Source organism: Passer domesticus, unplaced genomic scaffold (genome assembly GCF_036417665.1).
Source record: "Passer domesticus isolate bPasDom1 unplaced genomic scaffold, bPasDom1.hap1 HAP1_SCAFFOLD_330, whole genome shotgun sequence".
In the NCBI taxonomy this organism is placed as follows: Eukaryota; Metazoa; Chordata; class Aves; order Passeriformes; family Passeridae; genus Passer; species Passer domesticus.
The window spans coordinates 1-21,579 of record NW_026990109.1 but is presented as its reverse complement, the minus strand read 5'-3'; the positions used below and the strand labels follow the sequence as shown (position 1 = coordinate 21,579).

The 21,579-nt window shown below is 50.4% G+C and overlaps 1 long non-coding RNA gene across 2 annotated transcripts; it reads right to left on the bottom strand.

The window, feature by feature from the left end:
* Nucleotides 1–1,307: 1,307 nt before the first annotated feature.
* Nucleotides 1,308–5,200, bottom strand: LOC135292389 (uncharacterized). Of its 2 annotated transcripts, XR_010354762.1 has the most exons (3): nucleotides 4,948–5,200; nucleotides 2,835–4,496; nucleotides 1,308–1,549 (listed from the first exon to the last, which is right to left on the bottom strand). It is a non-coding gene; the product is annotated as an uncharacterized LOC135292389 (long non-coding RNA). The 2 variants fall into 2 exon arrangements; XR_010354761.1 differs by lacking the exon at nucleotides 4,948–5,200 and having other exon boundaries at nucleotides 2,835–4,937.
* Nucleotides 5,201–21,579: the final 16,379 nt, after the last annotated feature.

Sequence of the window (21,579 nt, the reverse complement as noted above, 5' to 3'; positions counted from 1 at the left end):
TGAAAAGCAATCAAAAACAGCATTGTGTTGGTGTGTGTGTATGTTCAGCTCTCAGGAGACAGAGATACACAGCCGGCTCAGTTGAATCCTTACTAAGAAGAAGGTTCTCTTTTACTTTAATGACTTTGTCTCCATTTAATGGTAAATAAGAGTTTGTTTATTTCTAACACCTCTCTCCCAGCAGCTCAGAGCAGCATTGCACAGTGCTTGCTGTGCTCCAGAGAGCACAAAGCAGGCTGGCCTGGTGGCCCTGAATATTTCTGCAGAACACTCTGCATTTCACACCTTTGCTGTGGCTCAGGGCAGAACTGCAGGCCTGCAGGCGCTTCCTGGCAGAGCTGTGGGAGGCACTGGCTCCTGCAGATGTGAGCTGCCAAGCTGTCAGTGCCTCAGGCTGGCCTGGCTTGCCCTGGCAGAAGTGCCGTGCCTGAAGGACGCTGCCCTGTGCTCCAGCCTGCCCAGCAGCCCGGCTCCCTGCGCCGCTGCCCAGAGTGCTGCACACACTGCTGCCCTTTGCCAGGAGTCACAGGGCAGCCGGCACAAGAGTAGGAATCCTCAGCCAGGCCACCGGCCCTGGGCTGCCCCTGGCCTTTCTCTGCTCCTGGGCAGACTCCAGACGGCCAATGCCTCCAGTCTGGGCTGTGCCCAGCACGGCTACGCTTCCCCTCGGGAGCAGCCAGCTGCCAGCTGGGCTCTGAGAGCGGAGGATTCGCCCGCTGCCAGGAAGAGGCACCCAGGGCCCGGCTGCTGCCTCCTGCAGCTCCAAGGGCCTCCTTCCAGCCTGCCTCTGCCCAGGCTCAGGCTGCTCCGGGCTCTGCCAGGCCTCTGCTGGGGCTGCACCCCGGCCAAGGCCGGGCCCGCTCTCACCTCACAGGCGCTGCCAGCTCTGCACCAGAGGAGACCTTTCAGAGCCCCCGCTCTGATCCTTCTGCTTTCTCACTTGAGCAAGGCTCTCCTTCCGCCAAAGAGATTGCACTTGGGGATACAAATCCTAGTGGCAGGAACAAAATGTTCTCAAGTCACAGCTGCAGGCCTGAATATGCACAGGATGTTTTGGCTACCCCACTCCTTTGGTTTTCCTGCAAATGCCATTGCCCTTTCTGCCTGCACTAGAAATACCACAGCTGGGCAAAAACGGGCCAGTGGGTCATATTGCAAAGGCAGTGTGGTCTGGAGAGGATGAATGAAGAAGATTCTTCCCCACTTACAAACCATACAAAAGAAGCCAGAAGCGTGACTCAGCACCAATAAAAAACAAGGAAATGTTGTGTTTTCTGAAGAGATCAGAAGGAGAAGAGTCTTCTAAATGAGTTGATGTTCCAGAAACTTTATTTAAATCCAATCCAATCTACAATCCTATTCTACAAAACTCTTCAACAATCCTACTCTACAATCCTACTCTACATTTCTAATCTAAATTTCTTATGAAGATAACATCTTCAAATTATTGTTAAATTCTTGTCTCCTAATACTTCTTTTTCTTCTTCTTCGATGAAATGGTGAGTGGTGCCAGGATGGGGGCTGGTTTGGAGGATGTTACAAATGGATGCTGTACACAGGAAAAAGAAAAAGAAACAACAAAGAAGAGTGGTGAACCATGACTTTCCAAGCTCAGTGCTTCACTGGCTCCATGAGGATTCCTCTAGTTCCTACAAAGACCCAGAAAGTAGAACAATGGGACCATCTGCACCTCCATCTTTATGTGCAGGACCTTGCCATCACCGGCAAACCTGGCCCAGACTCCCACTCATCTGTTTATTGTCATGTCTTTGTCTTGCTGGGATTTTTGCACTGACAGTGCTCTAGAAATGCTGCTTTCAATCCTTGGAGTTTCTTCTTTTCAGGAAACTCCAAAGCCTCACATTGGTCCTTGTCTTTGAACAACAGGCACTGGGCTGATTCCCACAGGGAGACAGAGCAGTGTCTACCTTTCCATGCCCTGCCCCTCCTGTGCTGGATGGCACCTTCCATCCCATCAGGGACAGCCCAGTGGCACTGGGTGCTGCACTTCCCTCTCTGCCACACAACCTGGCAGTAACCCTGGGGCAGCTTCTATCTGCTTGAGCGTGCCAGGCAGCAGATGGGGCTGGGACAAGTCCCTCTCAGCTCTCCCTGTTTGCGTGCCAGAAACCTCCAAGGGTGGGCTGGGGGCACAAACCAGGGCCCCTCAGAGGCTCACAGTGAGCCCCCCACAGCCCCTCCTGCCCACAGCCAATCTCTGACCACTCAGCCAGCCTGGCTTCCTTGGGTTCCTGCACCACCTTTGCATGTCTCTGTACCCTGCATTGCTCTACTTCAATTCTTTTGCCATTGGATAAAATGGAGCACACCACCAAATTACAAAACAGGGCAGCAGAAGCAGTCAGAGGACAGAGCACCTCTCCTCTCAGGAAATGTGGAGATTGGTGGAGTTATTCAGCTGTGTGAAAAACAGGCCCCAGAGAGCCACTTGTTGCCACCTTTCAAGACTTTGGATTGTTAGAGTAGGTCGAAGGAAGAAATTGTTTACTCATGGCATGGTGCCACCCTGGCACGGGTTGCCCCAAGAGCTTGTAGTTGCCCCATCCCTGGAACCATTCCAGCTCGGGTGGCAAAGGACTCTGAGCAATGTGATCTCTTTAAAGATGTCCCTGCTCATTACAGGACACTTGCACCTGATGACCTTTACAGGGCCCTGCCAGCCCAGCCCAGTCTAGGACTCCTCACCGTTTTCATTTGAAGAGCACCAAGAGTGGAGGTGAGCAGGAAGGGGGCTCATCTGATGCCTTGGACTTCCATGGAGGAGGAGCCCATCCCTCACACCCTGTTTCACCTGCAGCCCCTTTGCATTTTACCTGCAGGAGCTCCTTGGCAGACCAGCGCTGCTCCTCGTCTGTCTGCAGGCAGCAGCTCAGGAAGTCACGCAGCCAAGCTGAGAGGAGCTTGGGATGCAGCAGCTGCGGGGTTCCTGTTGAGGCTATCATGAATTTAGCCTGGAGAAAACGGAAACACGAGGCTCCACCTGCTGCTTTCACATCTGTAACTGCTCTCCCAGGTCCCACTGTTTAACCCCTGTTCTTCAGTGGCAGTTTTTGCCCTGGCAGAGACCCAGAGATGCCTTTCCTTCATCTACAAAAAACCCAAACCCCAACGCAGCCACAGCTTTTCCAACATCCCTCAGATCTTGCCATGGCTGCTGATTTCATTGACCTACTCAGTGGGAAGTACATCAACAAAAGCACATCTGCTTCTCTGAGGATTCACACCTGCTTGACAGGCTTTTTGGAAGAGGGACTTTGCTATACTAATTCCAAGGATTAGTATATGAAAGGCATCACTGCAGTGCTTGTTGGTCCCTTAAGCACAGCTGCCATAGAACAAAACCCATCAAGATTTTTCTCCTGTTCTTGAAACAATGGTAATTGGAAGGAAAGAAAGGAAATTCATCAGTCAATCCCCAGGTAAGGCAACTAACACCTACAATCTCATATTCCACACAGACACATTAAGATGCCTGCAGAAATGTGTTGGGATGAAAATGCCTGCTTGGACGCACAGGAAACACCTGCAGCTCTGTCGCTCAGCAGTCGGAAAATTTCAGCTTCCCTTATGCAGCAAAAGAAAAGCTTTTCATGGTCAGAAGAAGGAGAGGTGCCACCCCTATGGTCACTCTCTGCTCATTTGGATACTCAAGTCAATGCATTAATGGTAGGCCCATCCCAGAAAGTGCCAGGAAACGCTGGGAGGTTTTGGCAGGCTCTCCACATCACCAGCTGCTGGCTTGGTGACATGGAGAATGTGGCTTGAACTGTGAGAGAAACATGGTCACTGAGTGTTTCAGCAGCACTGCAAAGAAGCAGAAGAGACTCTGTGGTCTCTACACCCTCCTGCCCAGGTTTCAGGCAACCTTCCCAGCAAGAAGAAACTGCACAGGGGATGCAGTCCCTCTCTGAAAACAACAGTTTTAGAAACTCTGTTTGGTTTGGGTTTTCTTCCTTCATTTCTGGAAGGATAAGAGTAGTTCTAAGATTCTTGTTTCATGTTATTGGGGCCATCTACACAGACAAAAGAACTGGAACCACTTATTACCCAAAGGCAAGTGTTGCCTGAGAATGGAGTTTGTTTGCATGTGGTAAGGCTTGAATTCCCCCACTCATGCAACCAAAACTACAGCAGATGCTGATGTGTTGCAGGGACATTTTTAAAAGGGCACCGTTGTGGAAGTAATGCCAGCAGATGGCAATGGGATTTTGTCCAATGGCACACAGAACATGGGACAGGTGAGAAAGACAGCGGGATCAGTGAGGATTTGCTCCTTACCGAGGTAGGACTCTGGTTCCAGTAAAAAGGTTCTTGTTCCACCATTTCAATTCCCATAATTCCAAAAGACCATATGTCCACTTTGGGGCCATATGGTTCACGTGTCACCACTTCAGGCGCCATCCACCAAGCAGTCCCTGCTAACAATCTCCGTGTATTCTTCTAAGGGGTGAGCTGAGTAGGGAGGCCAAAATCGGCTGAGGAGAAAGCAAAACAACTGTTGTTATTTTATTCTGTGCAATTAGGAAACTAAGCAATAGAATTCCCCAGTGGAAGTTTGAGAATGTGCTGTTGAATCTCCTGGACAACTGTGCCTACTCTGTTTTCTCAGGTCTTTAGCCAAGGATATATGGCATTGGTGACTTAAAAAATCCTCACATTTTTTTACACTACCTCCAGCAGCGGCTTTTGTTCGTTGGAAGCTTTAGACCTGTAGCTCCCTCCCTCTGGAAGGGACACACACAGAGCAACACCACTCTTGACTGCTTGTTCCTTGTCATGCCTCTGTACACATTGCAGCCATGTCACCAGCTCACAGGGAGTGTCCCTGCACTGCCACCAGCACCATTTCTGGGGAGCTGGCAGTCACTCCAAGCAGCCCCACACCCACATCCCTGGAATGTTGCACCTGACCAAGAATACACTGACCCAGCTTGACAGAGCCGTCGGTTCTGAGAAGGATGTTGCTGCTCTTCACATCTCGGTGGATCACATGGTTGGAGTGAAGAAAATCCAGTCCTTGCAGGCACTGAGAGAGGAAACAGAAACAACATGGCAAAAACTAAGTGATGTGATTTTATTACAAAAGAAAGGACAGAAAGAATCAAAAAAGATTCCCTTTCCCCAGGGGAATGGGGGATAATGGCAGAACACAGCTTCCTTTGAGAGGAAGAGCTTGCTGCTGCAACACTTGCAGAGCAGGACCTTTCTAAGGAAAGGCGTGTCAGCCTTTGAAAGAGCAACAGCACCTGCTGTTGTAGACTGTCCCCTGCACCCCAGCCAGGATGACTGCTGCTGCAGGGGATGTGCTCAGAAGCAAACAGCGCTTTGGCTGCACTCCTATCCTTTTTAGCTGAGGACTGAGAGAAACGAGTCTCTCTCTCTTCCTTTGCTGTTCCTTTCAAATCCTGCCAGCAGCACCTTTGCTCTTACAGACAAGGAATGCAGTGAAGACAGGCAAAAGTTTAGAAAGCAAGATGGAGAAGAGCAAATACATGAGGCAGAGCAAGAACACAACAGCAGGAGATAAGAGTACAAGAACTGAGTTCAGTGAGTGCAGGGGCACTGGCAGCCATTTCACCTGAGATGTTTCTACTTGCCCACAGCATAGCAGCAACACACAAACAAAGCTTGGCACATAAAACCTCTCCTGTTCTGAGCCCCTGTTTCCCAGACAATCCTGCCCAAGCCCTCGGCAGCACAGATGGGATTGCTGACCTCCCGACTGATGGCTGCCATCTCCTCTTCAGACAGGTAGCTCTTGCTGATGACATTGCTCAGGGTGCCTCCATCCATGTACTCCATAACCAGCCAGAATTCCTCACCCAGAAGGTAGCTGAAAGAAGGAAACAAGGGCGTGGAGATAAACATGCATGGCTACGTTGATATTTTCTTTCCAGGTTTCTTGTTTCCAAGTGCCTTTGTGACCAGGACAGAATCAAAGGAATAGACATTCCCTCTAGGCTGTGCATTGTTTGCAGTCTCTGCAGTCTCAAGGAGTAAGGCACAGCTGTGAAAAAGGACATGGCTTAGATGGCCTGCAAGCAAAAAGTGCACTTTAGTAACAGCCCAGATAAAAAACCTGTCAGGCATGGTGCTTCTGGAAATAAGCACCTAGTCTTCCTGGCATACATAGCAATGGCAAAGAGGGGAAAGGATCTAAGGGAAATCCACTTTAGGATGGATCAGCATTGAAGAAACTTTAAAAAATCAATCCTGAAAAACTGTGGAGGCAGTGAACTTCAAGGGTATTGACTTAGTAAGATACAGCCGATCCAGCTGATCCAGATTTTGAATAATTTTTAAACTATGTGTGCCTAGGAAGACTCATGCAAACATGATGCCATCTCTTCTCATCCATTGGAGATGAGTAGAGAAATATTCATAAATAATAATTAACAGCTCTACTTTCTGACACTGACCAAAGTGAGTTTTTAACCTCTCATGTTTGCTCTATGTAAATGCACATTCGTGGAATAAGACCATGACCTGTCACATGTCTAAAGAATTCACAACACCATCCTCACCCTTTCTATCATTTCATCATTTCAGGGCACATGGGATAGAAGAGGAAAAGAAATGAAATGTGACCATGGCAGTGACTTAATGGGGGGAGTTCTGGGGCACTGATGTGCAAGGAACTCCAGATGAAATCAGCACCTTGGGCAGGAGTCCTCCTCAAGCATGAAATGCATCTCCTGGACTATCTGTGGCCTTAGTTTCCCCAGGAAAAGGACAATATCTTGGTACTCTGAAATTCCAGCTGCTGCCTGTATATATTTAGACTGGTACAAGTCCAATTCCAAATAAAATTGAATATAACTGCACAGTTTAAGAGGCACTTCCTCAAGCAAGGAAAAACATCCCTCCCAATAAAAAGAAAAATTCCTGATGAACAAACATCCATCTTTTTCCATGTGGACTGTAAAGCACCAAAGCATGTCAGTGGACACCCTCCATGTGCACAGGTTTGAAGAGAGATCTCTGCCCCCTGAGGCAGAGCCACGTGGTGGTTGCACGCAGCATCCTTGCCTCACACCAGCCAAGCCTCAAACCAGGAGAAATTAGTTCCAAGTGAAGAAAGAACTGCTTGGGCTGATGACTCTCAGGGATGACAACAGCCAGAGGCAAGAGGGGATGATGGCACAGCATGGCCCACGTGGTGATGGGTCCTGGGCTCTCCAGAGTCATGACAGGGCTCCTCTGGCCCTCGTACCCCACTCTGCAGGGACAGCAACTCCAGCTCCTTCCTGAGATCACTGCCACCAGGGGCCAAAGCCACCCCCAGCTGTGCCGGTGTCCCCAGAGCAGGACCAGCCCCAGGAGGAGGCAGGTCCCTCTGTCCAGGGCACCAGCCCCAGACCCTCTGCTCCCACCCACGGCGGGCGCTGCTCACCTGGGCGGCCCCGGCGGGCCCTAAAGAGAAAGGCCCCAGACCCTGAGGAGTCTCCCCACCCCTGCCAGAGGCCCCCCTGCCAGTAGCACCAGCAAGGCTCCTTCAGACCCTTATTTTAGAGAAAAGAAATTGTTGTTGTTTCCCCCACAGAGTCTCTGGGCTCTGCTTCCTCAGCCTTCCCCTTGTGCCCCACCACGGGTGGCACCCATGTCCTGTGGGGCACAGCCTTAGGCCCAGGGCCGTGGGCGCAGCACCTTTTCCCACAGGAAATCCAAGGCTCCAGTCTCTCTGCATCTCTCTGCATCACATCTTGTTGTTGTGGTGTGTTTTCATTTTCTTTATTTGCTATATTTTATTGCTTGATTTGTGTTTTTTTTATTCCGTGTTTTTCTCCCCGCCTTTGGAGTAGCACAGGTTCCCCATTTTGTATCTTATGTTGCTAAATTTAGACTCGCTCCCTCATTGTTATTCAGCTTGGTTAACTGTCTTCTTGTTTGTTGCAGGCCACTCCCTGCCAAATCCTCAATCCCTCTTGTCCCTACTCTTTTTCCCCCAACACCTTCCCTGCTCCTTCCCTCCTCAGATGTCAATCCTTCCCTAAGCCTGCCTTTTTCTCCAGAACCTTCCTTGTCAGTTCTCTATCCTTTGAAACCCCATTGGTTTACTTAAGCCTTTCCCCTCTCTTAAGATCCTCTATTGGTTTACAGATTGTATTTCCCCACCTTGTGTTCCACCCTCAGTTCTCTCCATTGGTTAACAATTGTATTCTCCCCCAAGACCATCCCTGTTTATGTTATTGCCTGCCCTTGGGTCAGGGTCTTGGGACCTTGGACTTGGGGAGTTTACCATCAAATAAAGCTACGCCTGTTCCGACTCCAGGACTCGTGCTGCTGCCTCTTTTTTCATCTGCGCCGAACCTCTGCTGGCAGCTGGAATTCTGCGGGGTCTGCCAGGGGGATCTGTCACACCCCTGTTCTCTCTGTCGCTGGGCTGGGGACACATAGCCTCTACACCGCAACATCTTGTCCCTCAAGAGAGTCAACAGCCCCTCCCAGTTTGAGATCAGCAGCAGCCTTGAATTGGGGCATCCAAATCTTTGAAAAATCCCAACCTTCTCCTCCAGCCGAGCTTCCAGCTGTCCCTCACTTGGTCAGTTCCCATGAGGTGTCCCACAACAGCACAGGGAGGCCCACAAGACCCTGCTGGCAGCCTGGCTGCCCTGATTCAGACACATTTTCCTTTCTTCCCACAGTTCGGCAGCTTGAACAATGGTAAGGGGCCCTTGTTTGGTCAGCAGTGAAGTGTGCGACTGTACCTTGCTGGCACAGTGCCCTTCCCAGGCTTCAGAATTCAGGTGGGGAGGACAACTCAGCACAGGCAGGAGGAGAAAAGTTGAGCTGCACCCCTGGGGCACCATTTGTGTATTTGCAGATTTCCTTTCTTCAGGGGCCTACATGCTGTCCTTGTCACCTCAGGGGTGACAGCTGCCAGCATGGAGGCCTGGCCTTGTCATTGTGCAAATGAAAGAACTGCTGCCAAAACAAAAGGCAGAGAGAATTCCTTCCTGGGTTTGGAGCCCCCTGGACAGGACCCATTCTACTGAGCAAGCAAGGCTGAACAGCCCCACAGCCCTAAACACAGGTGCAAAGTGTCCTTGTGCCCATCACCCTCGATCCAGCAGGGCTGCAGAGAGGACAAACTCTGAGCTTTAAACCAAAACGGATAAAACCTTGTACAGGGCCTGACCTGGAAGGCCTGGATGTGATGGCCTCTCCCAGGGAGAGAGACCAGAGGCCCTGTGAGTAGAGACCAGGACTGTTCCCAGGAAGCCATGGCAAGGTGCCAGGAGCAGGCATTAGAGACAGGGCCAGGGAGATGTGATGCAGGTGGCTGAGGAAGAGCATCATGGAAATGTAGAGATTGAAACTAGGAAACAGGATTTCCTTTGTTCTCTGACAACATGGGCCTGCACGGATGGAAGGCCTGCTGTGTCATCACAGTGTTAGAAATGAACTTTTAGATACACTTAAATGGAGAGACAAAGAAGTGGAGGCAAAAGAAATCTGTTTATTAGTAACAATTCACCTGAGTTGCAGGTATGCCTTCTTTCCCTCAAGAGCCAAACACACACACTCTCCAAAAAAGGACTACATTTTATCCCCTTTCTTGGCCAGGGACAATCCCTGTCCCCTTTCCCATTGCCTGGGTACTTGGGAATTTCTATTCTCTCCTCACCACCTACTTTTCTGTCCCCACTCCTCTGATCCCCCTTCCTTTTTGGTCAGGTCTTTAACCTGGCTGCTTTCCCAGCTGACAGCAACACCCAACAAATTAACTGGAGCAAATCCAACCCAGAAGTAACAACACACAGAACCAAAAACTTTCATTTTTTTACCTAATAACCTTTTGGTTATTAGGTAAAAAAATATTACCTCATCGCTGACAACAGGGTAGAGGACTCTGATGTCACCAAGCTGTAGATGGTGACATCAGGCATTGCTGGATTGTGACCTCACCTTCTCTCCCTGCTTATCTTGGGGTTCCAAGGAGTTTCAATGCCTTTTGTGCTGTCACAGGGGTTGGAGGCTGGTGTCAGAGAGCAGTGGGCTGTGACATCACAGGGGGATGCATTGTGACATTGTGCCCCTCAATTCCAAGGAATACTTTTGAAAACTACCTCCCAAAGTGAATCTTTCTCCAAGCAGATGGACTGGCAAAACCCCTCATGTGATAAGACAGATTTGTACTCTCACAAATTTGTTTTTCCTCCTAAGACCTCTGAAAACCTCTATTTTTTCGGATTTTCTTTCTTCTTTAGAATCTGTGAGCAGAAGACAGGAATATTTTTGCCGGTTGGAAAAATGCCATAGTAATGTGCTGTTGATTAGGCATGCTCTTGTCCTTACCACAAAAAAAAGACACTGAACAAACTGAAGCACCAGGGATTTTGTGAGAGCAGATAGGAGAGACAAAATCTGTTTCATTCTTTAAGTTGTCTGGAATAATTCTGCAAGTTTGCAAAGTGCACAGAGATGCAGTCACTACAATGAGGCCATTACTCTCATCTGGCATCCCTAAGCCTTTGCCTCAGTTTTCAGACAGTTCCTAAGTGAGGGATACATGCAAGATTTGTCTAATTAGTAAAGGTAAAGATTCACTTAGAGTTTGATGTGTGGGGATATCTGCCATTCCAGAAGGCATGCTGAGACCAATTTCTTTGGTTTCATTCCCTCACAGAAAAAAAAAAAAAAAAAGAAAAAAGAAAAAAAAAAAAAAAAAGAAAAAAAAAAAAAAGATGAGGCTCTTTTCTTTCTGTGCTACGCTGTGGCAACTCTGCCCTCTCAGCCTTTGCCTTGAGCCCTTTGGTTCTTTTCCCTGAGCCTTGATCCCCATCCTCAGCCAAGGGCTCCTGGAGCCCTTTCCAGGGCTGCAGGAAAAGCTCCCTCAGCCATGACCACGGAAGAGCTTCTGGAAGAGTTTATCGTCTCTTGCTGTCTCTTAGTCAGAACTGGTATGGATCAACTTGAAGTTGGAGAGGAACAAATTTTCAGGGACTATTCCTCTTCAAATTTGTTTTGTTCTAACCCAGAAGGAAGACAAAGAGGAGGTTCTCTGCTGGTGCTAAGTTATGCTTGCAATTAGTGTAATAGTAGTCATTAAGTTGGGGGAAGCAACAAGTGCCGTTCAGCGAGCATTTAACAAAATACAAGTTAGGACCCAGCCCAAAAGATCCTGGAGTTGATGCAGTTTCACAGGTTGGTTTTGCCCAGGAAGTTTGTCTTGTTTGCTGTTTCTAGGAACACCTCTACTTCCCTGCTGAAGATCAGCAGAACCAGTCTGGGAGCAGGACAGCTGCCTGCAGTTTTAAATTGAGATGTGATGATCGTTTTTCACTTAGGCTCTGTCACCTTTGGCTTAGATACAAGAGGCTTTCCTTCCTTTTCATAATGGGTATGTAGTGGGCCAAATTTTCTCTTTCCTTTTTATAGAAATCCTCCTAGAGTTGAGATGGAGCTGGGCGAGAGCCAATTTTGAATTGCCACCATAGTTGCTTCTATTGACAATTTACTAATGGTTGTGCCTTGTCTGCATTCTCATCACAAGTGACATGTTGAGAGACCAAATATGAGTCAAAGAACTATATTTTATTTTTTTAATGCAAAAAAAAACCCAAACAAGTGGTGTAGGAAAACTCCTATGGATGTCTAATTTTTCTCAACATAAACTTCTACGTATTTGAAATCATGTTAACCTTCCCAGCTTTGCCTTGGGAGGTTCTAGAATTATTATGATCTGCCTACATTTTTCAGATTTCATAATAAGGAACTAAAGAATCCTAAGAGAAAACAAAAAATGTCCCATGAGGAATGGTTCCCTTCACCTTCCCCAACTCCTTTTTGCCTGCAATGCTGTCACCGCAGCAGCAGTGCCATCGCGGCAGTGAGTCTGAGAGGTGGCAGCTCTCTGGCCCACACGGTGCTGCTGGCAGAGCCAGCTGCTGCCTACTCAAGGCTCAGGCGGGCCCCTGAGCTGCCGAGCTGCACGGCCAGAGCCATCTCGATGCTGCAGTGCAGGCCAGCGGCGCCGCTCAGCCGGAAGCTGCAGGACTTGCCGGAGGGCAGCGCCGTGAGCTGGCAGTGGCGCGACTGCGGCAGAAGCGGCCAGGCCACCAGCACCAACATCTGCACCCAGCGGGTGACTTTCTGCAGGTCCAAGTAGGAGCCCGTGCAGAGGGTGTCCAGCAGGTACCACTCCTGATCCGTGGGCAGCTGGCCACCAGCGGCGTGCAGGAAGCACGTGTGCCCCAGCAGCTGCTCCCCGGAGCACAGGCACTCCAGCGCCACACGGATGCGCCTGGCTGGCGGCCACTTGCTGCTCTTCGGGCTGAAGGAGTGGCCGGGGGGTGGCCGCAGGATGACCAGCGTGCGGTAGGTGCTGCTGCTCTCCTGGATGCTGCAGGCTGCAGGGCTGGTGTCCGTCCCGGCAGCTGGGTGCAGCTCCGGCATGAAGCTCCTCTTGGAGAGCACTCGGCACACACCGAGGAGCTCGTCCACCAGCTCCTGCAGCACCTTCGTGCTGGGCAGGCCCTGCTGCAGAATCACAGAATCACAGTACAGCTGGGCTTGGCAGTGACCTTTAGGGACTACCCAGTGTGATCCCACAGCAATGAGCAGGGACATTCCAATGACATCAGGTTGCTCACAGCCCCCTCCAGCCTTATCCCAGATGTGCCCATTGGTGATGGCTTGGGCACAGCCAAAATGCTGCTACCCCTGTCTGCACCCTTGTCCTTCTCACACTCACTCACCTTCTCCTTGCTGCTGAACATCAACCTCACAATATTCGTCTTGCTGCTGGATTCCTCCTGTGTGCTGTGTCTGGCAGAGCCACACTTCCATCTCATGACCAGCCAGAAGGCCAGAGGGAGCAGAGGCAACCACAGCAGCTGTCATAGACAAAGGAAAAAGCTTTCCATGATGGAATTGTTGCCATCAATCTCCTGCAGGAGCCGAGTCATTTCCTGCAGCAGATACTCCTCGCGCTCTTGCATCCTTTGAGCTTCATTCTTTTCAATTGCTGGATTCCCCTTCTGCCCAGCTATGGTCAGCCAAGGCAGCCACAGCAGCTGTCGTACAGAAAGGAGCAGATTTTCCATGATGGAATTGTTGTCATCCACCTCCTGCAGGAGTCGAGTCATCTCCTGATGAAAAAATTCCTCGCGCTCCCGCATCCGCCTGACCGCGTCCTTATCGATTTTCATGTCCGCTTTCAACCCACTGGGGGTGAATAACAGGGCCAGGATGAAGGCCAGTGTTGGAGACATGGCCTGGTGGGAGAAAGGGGGCTCAGCATGTCTGGCTGGGAGGGACCAGCCCCCTGGTGACACCTGCAATGTCCCCAGAGCCTCTCTGGGCACCTGCCACATTGAGAGCCCCAAGCCCCACTTCCCTCAGCCCTGGGGACAGTGCCCTGCCCTGAGGGTCCCAGCTCTCACTCTGGCTTTAAATCCCCAGGGTATCTTTCCCAGCTCCCATCCAGCCCAGCATTTTCCCTGCATGTGCACTCACTGACTGCCAGAATCCAACTGCCCAGAGCTGCTCCTGACACAGAGGTCAGCGTGACCTCTCCTCTCTGATGTCACAGCCAGCAGAACCATGTCACTCAGCTGCCAAGCTGGCCGTGCCCCTGCTCACAGCTCCCACTGTGACCCAAGCCCTGGCATGTCCCAGCCCCCAGAGCCACACCTGGCAGGCCACGAGCCCCAGCCTTTGTCCCCACTGCCAGCCTCAGCGGCTCTTGGCCATCCTCACCCTGAGTGCAAAGCCAGCCCCAGGAGCCCCCCAGGGCACTCTGGATCCAGGCTGAGACACCCTCAAGCCATCACTGAAAGGGACATGGATGGGGACTGCAGCTGGATCTTCCAGTGCTCACCACCCCTGACTGTGCTCCAGGTGAACCCAAACCTCAGCAGCTGCACATTGAGCACATTGACCTTTCTTGCCCATCCTGGAACGTGGTGTTCCCACATCATACACGAGCCCTTTGCAGGGAGTGACCAGCTCCCAGCTGATGTGCTACTCTGGCCTTACTTTCTGTTTCCCAGCAATGAACTTAATGGATCCACTCATGAGAATCCAAGCACATCATTTGCTTCTCAGGAGCTATTAAGGAAAAAACCTCCACTCATTACTAGTTTTTGCACTGAGAAGGAGGTGCTGACAAGCATAAGGCACAGAGAGAGTCCTGATATAAGAATTCCAGAGCCATAGGGTTCCACACGTTGCTGTTCCCAGCTGTTTTGCTCATTTTTTTTAGCCATTTCTGGATGGGGGTTGCTGCTGACAGGGTAGGAAAATTTGGAGAAACGAGGGTGCAGCAGACAACCAAAACCAAGAGGGAAGACACTTAGAAATAGAGAGCACAAGAGAAGAACTTGGAGATGGCTCAATAGAAAATGCCAGCAGCAGTGCCTGGAGCCCAGAGCTGCTCACTGCCACCACAGGGGCTCCTCAGTGCCTTGCTGGTTTGTGTCTGATCCCTGCTGGGCTCCCTCTGCCCCTCCAGCAGACACAGCCCTGCCTGCAAAGGGCTCCGTGCTCTGGTGTTCTCAGCTTGCTGCAGGCTACATTCTTAGCAGCACTGAAAGAAGAGGTGAAACAAAGAGCCCTTTTCTGTGCTGCCTGCAGCTTGGAGTGCCCGGAGCCTGGGCCCGTGAAGAGCTGCTCCTGGCGCTGGCTGTGCTCAGCCCGCTGTGCCAAGTGAAATAAATGGGCAGGAGATCTTTCTCCTTTTTTAATGCCTTTATTAAGAAGAATCAGCTCAGGTGGGGAGAAATCGACAGGTTGCGCCCACACCGCCGTTGCTCCCAGGCGTGGCACGGAGAAGGAGGATGATGCAGCTTTGTCCACTGGTCTGCAGACAGAGCTGGGGACTCTGTCCTCACGGGAGAGTTGTGGAGTCCTTACTTGTTTGTTTAACACTCCAGGATGTCTTCTTAATCAGTATCTTTTCAGGTTAGGGTGAGAAGCAAAAAGGTTCAAGCAGGTATCGGACTATGATCCCATCCTTAGACATTACTTCAGTCACTTTTTGGCTTGTGATTTTAGGGGTTCTTCTTGTAAAAACTGTAAAACTGTAAAAAAGCCAGGGTGCAATGCGTTTCTCATTTGCATGTTGGCTCTGGTGTCACTGGCCATTCTCTTTACCCTGGAGGGTTTCTCTTGGTGTCTTCTTGGCAAGCGGCCAGCATCAGGGAAACAATAGTTAATTACCGGCCATTAACGGGTGATTAAAGACTTTTTCTTTGCCAGCACACCCAAAGAAGTCTGACCTGGTTTGACTTGTTTTTTTTTTTTAACTCTGAAACTTAAAAAGAATACAACTTTCTATTCATAACACCAAGCAGCCGCGGCCATGGAGACACAGGCGGGAGCTCTGCCCGAGGCCGGCAGCGGCCAGGCCCAGCTCGCAGCTGCGAGGACGCTGGCAGCCTGTGCCTGAGCCAAGGCCGTGGCGGGGGGTTTGCGGACAGGGCTTTTGCGAGCCGGCCGGAATGTGCCACCTCCCGTGTGGGCCCGGCTGCGGCAGAGGCAGCGGGAGCGCGGTGGGGCCGGCAGCGGCGGGCAGAGGCCGCGGAGAGCAGCAGCCCGGCCAGGCCCGCTGCGGAGTGACAGGGAGCTCCCGGGCAGCCCTCGGCCGTGTCTGTGCCCGCCGGGCAGGAGCCGCGGCAGGAGCCGGCCATAGCGGCAGCTCGCCGTGCCCGGGGCCGCGGCCGCAGCTCTCCCCGCCCGGCCGCAGCAGCAGCCGCTCGCCTCTGAGGCTCCGGCGCTTCCTGAAGAGGTCGGGCCCGGCCCCCGGGACGCGCTGGAGCCCTGCGGCGAGAGGAGCCGCCGGCGCCGCAAACGGCAGCGCCGATGGCACGGCCTGAGGAGGAGCAGATGAGGCTCTTGCTGGGCCACGCTGTGGCAGCTCTGCCCTCTCGCCTTCGCCTTGAGCCCTTTGCTGCTTTTCCCTGAGCCCTGATCCCCGTCCTTGGCCAAGGCCCCCGGAGCCCTTTCCTGGTCTCCAGGGAAAGCTCCCTCAGTCACAGAATCACAGAATCACTGGGCTGGAAGACACTTGCAAGATCATGGAGTCCAACCCATGCCCTAACAGCTCAACTAAACCATGGCACCTAGTGCCATATCCAGTCTTGTCTTAAACACTTGCAGGGATGGTGACTCCACCAGCTGCCTGGAGGGGTCTGTCCCAGGAAGAACCAAGATAGCACTGGGGCCTTCTACTCCCTGGTGCTTGGAGCTCTGGAAGTTTGTCTTTCTGCTTAGGGAAAGGCCATGGAGAAGTACTGGGAAAACTACTCACTAATAGAATAGGCTATAGAGCTACAAATATATGTGCAAAGAATACAGAAAACATAGAAAAGAAAAATTACAAAACCCAAACAGCATCAGCGAGGTCTTGGGCATGAACACATAGATTCAGATGGTCTTCTCAGCCCTATTTCTGTGTATTTATAAGAACCAAAGGAATCCTGCTGGAGCCTGTGGGGACATGGGTTTGGGAGGTACAAGTTCATTCAATTTTTTCTCCTTGGGGCAGCTCCTGTTGCTAACGTCAGCTGAGCCTGTCTCCAGCCTGATGCCTCTGATGGTTGCAGGCAGAAGACAATGACACTTCCAGGGACATGACTTTCTCCAGTGCTAGCTGTGAGTCAGAATAAAAACTCCAGAAATCACAACACCACTGGAAAATTCCCTATTTTTCATTCTGTAAAAAAGCTCTGTATCCACTTCTGAATTGTCAGTTGTTTGTTAAGGATGGGAAGTTCTCGTTTATTATTTTTTAATGTGGTGTGGAATTGGGTAAGCGTCTCCTTCCTTCACAAACTCCAGCCCAAGTTGCCTTTGAAATATGGCCCACTGTCAGTTTTTGCACAGCCATGGTACTTCTGGATGAGAAAGCAAGGGCAATGGTATTTGCAGCCAAAAGCCAACAAAGCCTGGGACAGCCAAAGCATCCTGTGGAGATCCAGGCCTCCAGCTGTTACTAGAAATCAGCAGAGTTCCAGCCAAATGGTTCTGTGTCACTAAGTGCAATCTCTTTGCCTGGATCAGAGCCTTGCTCAACAGAAAAAGCAGAAAGATCAACAAGGATGCTCCCAAAGGCCCATGACATTGTTTTTACTTTGCTCATCTTGTTTAAGTTTGCAATAAACATTGTGCTGATGACGGGGGAAAAAAAAAGAAAAGAGGTTTATGACAGGTCCATGACATTCCACAAGAGGAATCACTGGTGTGCATTTCATAGACCTGTCTCAATCCTATTAAAGAATTGTAGCCCTGATTTAAAACAGACAGGTATGAAACAACCTTTGAGAGACAGAAGCTAAAATGGCTGCTGGGTTTTTTTTAAGAATGCAGAAAATTACCCAAAGGGTGTTGTTTTGTGACATTTTAAAATACACTACATAAAAATTACCAACTTCAATAAATTAAGAGTTAAAAAAGAAGTACTTTGGTATATGAATAATTAGAAACACAAAATTATGGAGATGAGAATGCATGTTTTCATAAAAACAATGAAATTACAGACAAAAAAACACAGGACTGTTGACTTTTACCTCTCCTCCTGTGGTATTGTTGAGTGCTCTAACCACATCTCCAAAAGACCTAGAAACAAAACAGAGGCAGAGAAAGGAGAAGCTGTTTAGCTCTTGGAGTGAAAGCCAGCCCACACAGCAGATGTCTCCTGTAAATGCCCAAAACCTGCAGGATGCAGGAGGGCTCTGCCAGAAGGCAGATGATGCATTTTCCTCTCAAGTGCACGGGCACTGGGCCTGTTCCTGAAGCACTGGGGTTCACTGCCTCAGCTCCTAAAGGGAGGTTGTTCTTTCATCTTGGGTTTCAGTTCCTAAACTGTGTGGTTCCTCTCCTGACCACAGAGTATTTCCTTCCGCAAACCATCTGGAAGAAATGTTCCTGAGAACTGTTACCTGACAGCTTTCATAGCGAGTAGGTTGCTCTTTCAGGCAAGCGAGATTATTCTTTCTTAATTAGTGTGTCGGTATGATTTTCAGACATACAAAAATGCTAAAGAAATTAATACAGAGCTGTCCCACACTTGAGAGACAAGGAGATCTTCCAGGTTCTGTTCCTTGATGCAGGCAAGACCTCGGCAGCATGGAGATCTCTCTGACAAAGCCTTCTGAGCACACTCCCAAATTCTGAGCAGCACTGAGAGATGGGACAATCTATCCCCAGGGTGTGAACGTATTTCCATCTGGCCTGACTTCATGCTGGATAGACATTCCACCAGAAAAACTCCTGGCCCATGGCTGTGCAGAAGTAACTGCAGTTGGACTCACCCGCTGCCAATGTGTTCCAGTTCTGTGTATTTCATGACGGGATTTTCCACATTCACCATTCTCCCTGAGGGAAACAAAATGCAAGATGCTCACTTTAAAGCAGAGATGCCAGCTTCCAGGAGATACAGAAGGCAGCCCCACTGTCTGGGGCTCTGAGTCCTTTGTGGTCAGCTGGGTAACAATAATAATGACCACAATAGCAAAAAACACCAAACCAAACCAAACTAAAAAAATCACTAAAAATAAGCAAAATAAAACAACAACAAACCTTCCCCCACCCCCCGCCAAAAAAAAGAAATCCTCAACCAAAACAAAAAAACTTCAAAACCAGTGAATTTGTGTGAGGTTTATTTGCTCTGATGGCTAGTTGGAAGTCAGGAGTCTACGGAGAATCTAGGAAGCTAAAGATTCTGTTCAGTTCGGCCACTGGCACACAGGACTTGTCCAGATGATTTGCTAGCTCTCAGCCTTCATCTGGTTCAAGAACAATCGCTGCTTCAGCCTTCAGCAGAGAGGGAAGCTCAGGCAAAGCCAAGTCAGTCCAAGCTGCCCTCAGAGGCAGCAGGAACACCCAGAGTGCTCTCTTAATGCCTCGGAGCACAGCACTTCCTCTGGGGAGTCCTGAATGTCCCCAGTGGGACACCAAAGTCAGGAGGAGCATTTGGTACAGCTCTGCTGACACCTGCACAGAGTGCACTGTCCCTCAGGCAAGAAATACACCAGACATACCCACAATCTCCAGGTACCCCTTCTCAATCTCCGGTTTTGGAGCAGCCATGCTGCTGTCAGAACTGGTGATGAACGAACCGTTGGAATTTGACTTCCAAGATTCAACAGTATATCTTCCTCCAGGTAATGCTGCTGCAGCAGCAGGTTTAATGCCAGAGCCCATGGTGTGCTGAACCTGTCGCACTTCTGGTGGGGACAGTTCCTGTGCCTCACACCAACCTTGGGGCCCTTCATTGCCCATTGTTTGCTGGAAGTCTTTGCAGGCTGCCAGGTGAGATGTCGACACTTGCACCTCAAGTCAAAGAGAACAAAGCAGTCAGAGACTACAGCTTGTCCCTGTCAGCCAGGAGTCATTGACTGTGAAGAAAGGGAAAGAACTGATTTTCAAGGGACACAGACAGGGATTCAGTCCTCCATCTGGGTCACCATGTTCCACTGTAAAGAAACAGGGAGAGCAGCAACAGGCCAGCAGGAATCAATTTGGATGACTGCTGGCCAAAAGGCCAAAGGACAAGTCCCACTGTCCAGGGCAGCAGCTGAGATTCAGCACAGCAGGAAATGTCCTTCAGAGTGACTGTGATCCACACTAGAGCAGGATGGCACTCAGAGGCACGGCCCCACTCCCTGCTGCTCTGCAGTGGCGTCATGGTTTGGCCAGGAAGCGTGTTTCTGGAAAAGTTGTGGTCAAACTAATCAGTGGCCAGATTTGAAATTTGCACCTGTGGTGGCCACTGAGGATTTGGATACGCCTCTGAGAACACACAGGGGTTCAAAGCAGAAGATTCCCAGAGAACTTCCTTATTTGGATCTGGCGGTGAGTGGAGTCTGACCTCTCGCCTGCCCAGCTGCGTCTGGGTGGGGGAGGGGGAGGCCATGTGGCCTGTGGGGAGGGAGGGTGGAGGAGCCCTGCAAGGTGCAGGGGTGGAGGAGATCTGGGATGTTGGGCAGCCCCCTCAGAAGAGAGTGATAGAGACTGTGCTGGCAGCACAGCCGGCCAGAAGTGGGGGATGTGGCGAGACAAGGTGCCCGGGAGCTGTGGGAGTTCTGGGCAGACAGAAGAGAAGATTTTAACCCCTTGGTAGAATAATGGAAACCTTACAAATACTGATCCTCCTGAATCAGAATGAGGAGAGAGAGATGATGGACTGACGAAATGGGCAAGTGTGAGGAAATTTGGAAGAGGTGAGAAGAATCCTAAGTGGGAAGAGATAATGGAGTGGCCTTGAGCTGGACTCTTTCTTGTATGACCATGGACAGACCCATGTTTTTTCCTGTGACCCAGAGACTGTATTTAGGGGGAGGCAATACCTTGGAGTCAAGAGTGAAGCAGTGGCGTGAACAGAGACGGCCGAGGAGGGTGTGGGATGCCCTCTGTCTCCGTGGAGAGGAAGATCTCTGTTCACGAGGCTCCTCGGCCTGGGGGGTGAAATTTGGGGGGATTGGTGTCCTGAAGTTGAGAGACTGCTGCTTTTTTGGAACTGGGTGGGGCATCCTTAAATGGGGAACCCTAAAAGCAGTCCTGGCCCACATGCAGTGGTGAGAGCACTGGACATGGGGGGGGAGAAATCACGAGGGCAGATGTTCTCTGAACAGTGCCACGAGTGACACGGAAACACAAGAGGTTTCAATTGTGTTTCTGGGGGAAGCCTATGGTGCAAGGGGGGACTCCTCTCTCCCTGATGGATTTGAGGGTTGATTATTTGAGGGGTGATGATGGACTGAAAGTTGATTATGTGAGAGATGGTGACAGGGTGGAAATCTGTGGTGTTCTTTCATTCTGTGGAGAAAATGGAGGGGGGAGGATAACAGAGCGACCACTCCCAGGAGAGACTCTGAATTTGTCATCCTTTTCAGATCGGTGAAAGAATGCTGTCATCCGATATTGTTCAATTTGTGTGCTGGGGGTGTTTTGCCTGTTAAATAAACAGGTTCTTTCCACTTCTCTCCAAGGAATCCTTCCTGTACCAGTAGGATCATTGCAGTGAGCTGGGCCCCGGCATATGCTGATCGCACACTGCTAGATGCTCTAGGGCAGCAGACAGAGGAAGGGGAGCAGGGAGATAAATCAGCAGCTATCCCAGTCACTCAGGCTGCAGCCAACACCCCAGGCTCGAAGCCAGCAGTTAAACCACACAATAAGCCTCAACCAATGGCTGCTGCTACTAGCACTAGAACTGGAAAGTGCACAGACAAGGCTGATCGACCAGTGGATGATGATGATGAGGATGGTGATGATGATGATGCAGGAGAAGGACCCTCAACACTTCCTGACATAAAGTCAGGCGCAAGATCAGAAGCCAATATTGAGTCCTTTTCCCTGAAGGACCTTTGTGGCCTAAGGAAGGATTACACCCAACGATCTGATGAATCCATAATTAGCTGGTTAGTCCGTCTTTGAGATGCTGCAGGCGAGGCTACAATTCTGGATGGCACTGAAGCGAGGCATTTGGGATCCCTGTCACAGGATCCTGTCATTAACCAAGGAATGATGAGGGCGGCTAACCCTCACAGCCTCTGGGCACATTTCTTGGACAGTGTAGCACAAAGACACCTGTGTGCAGATGATCTCTGT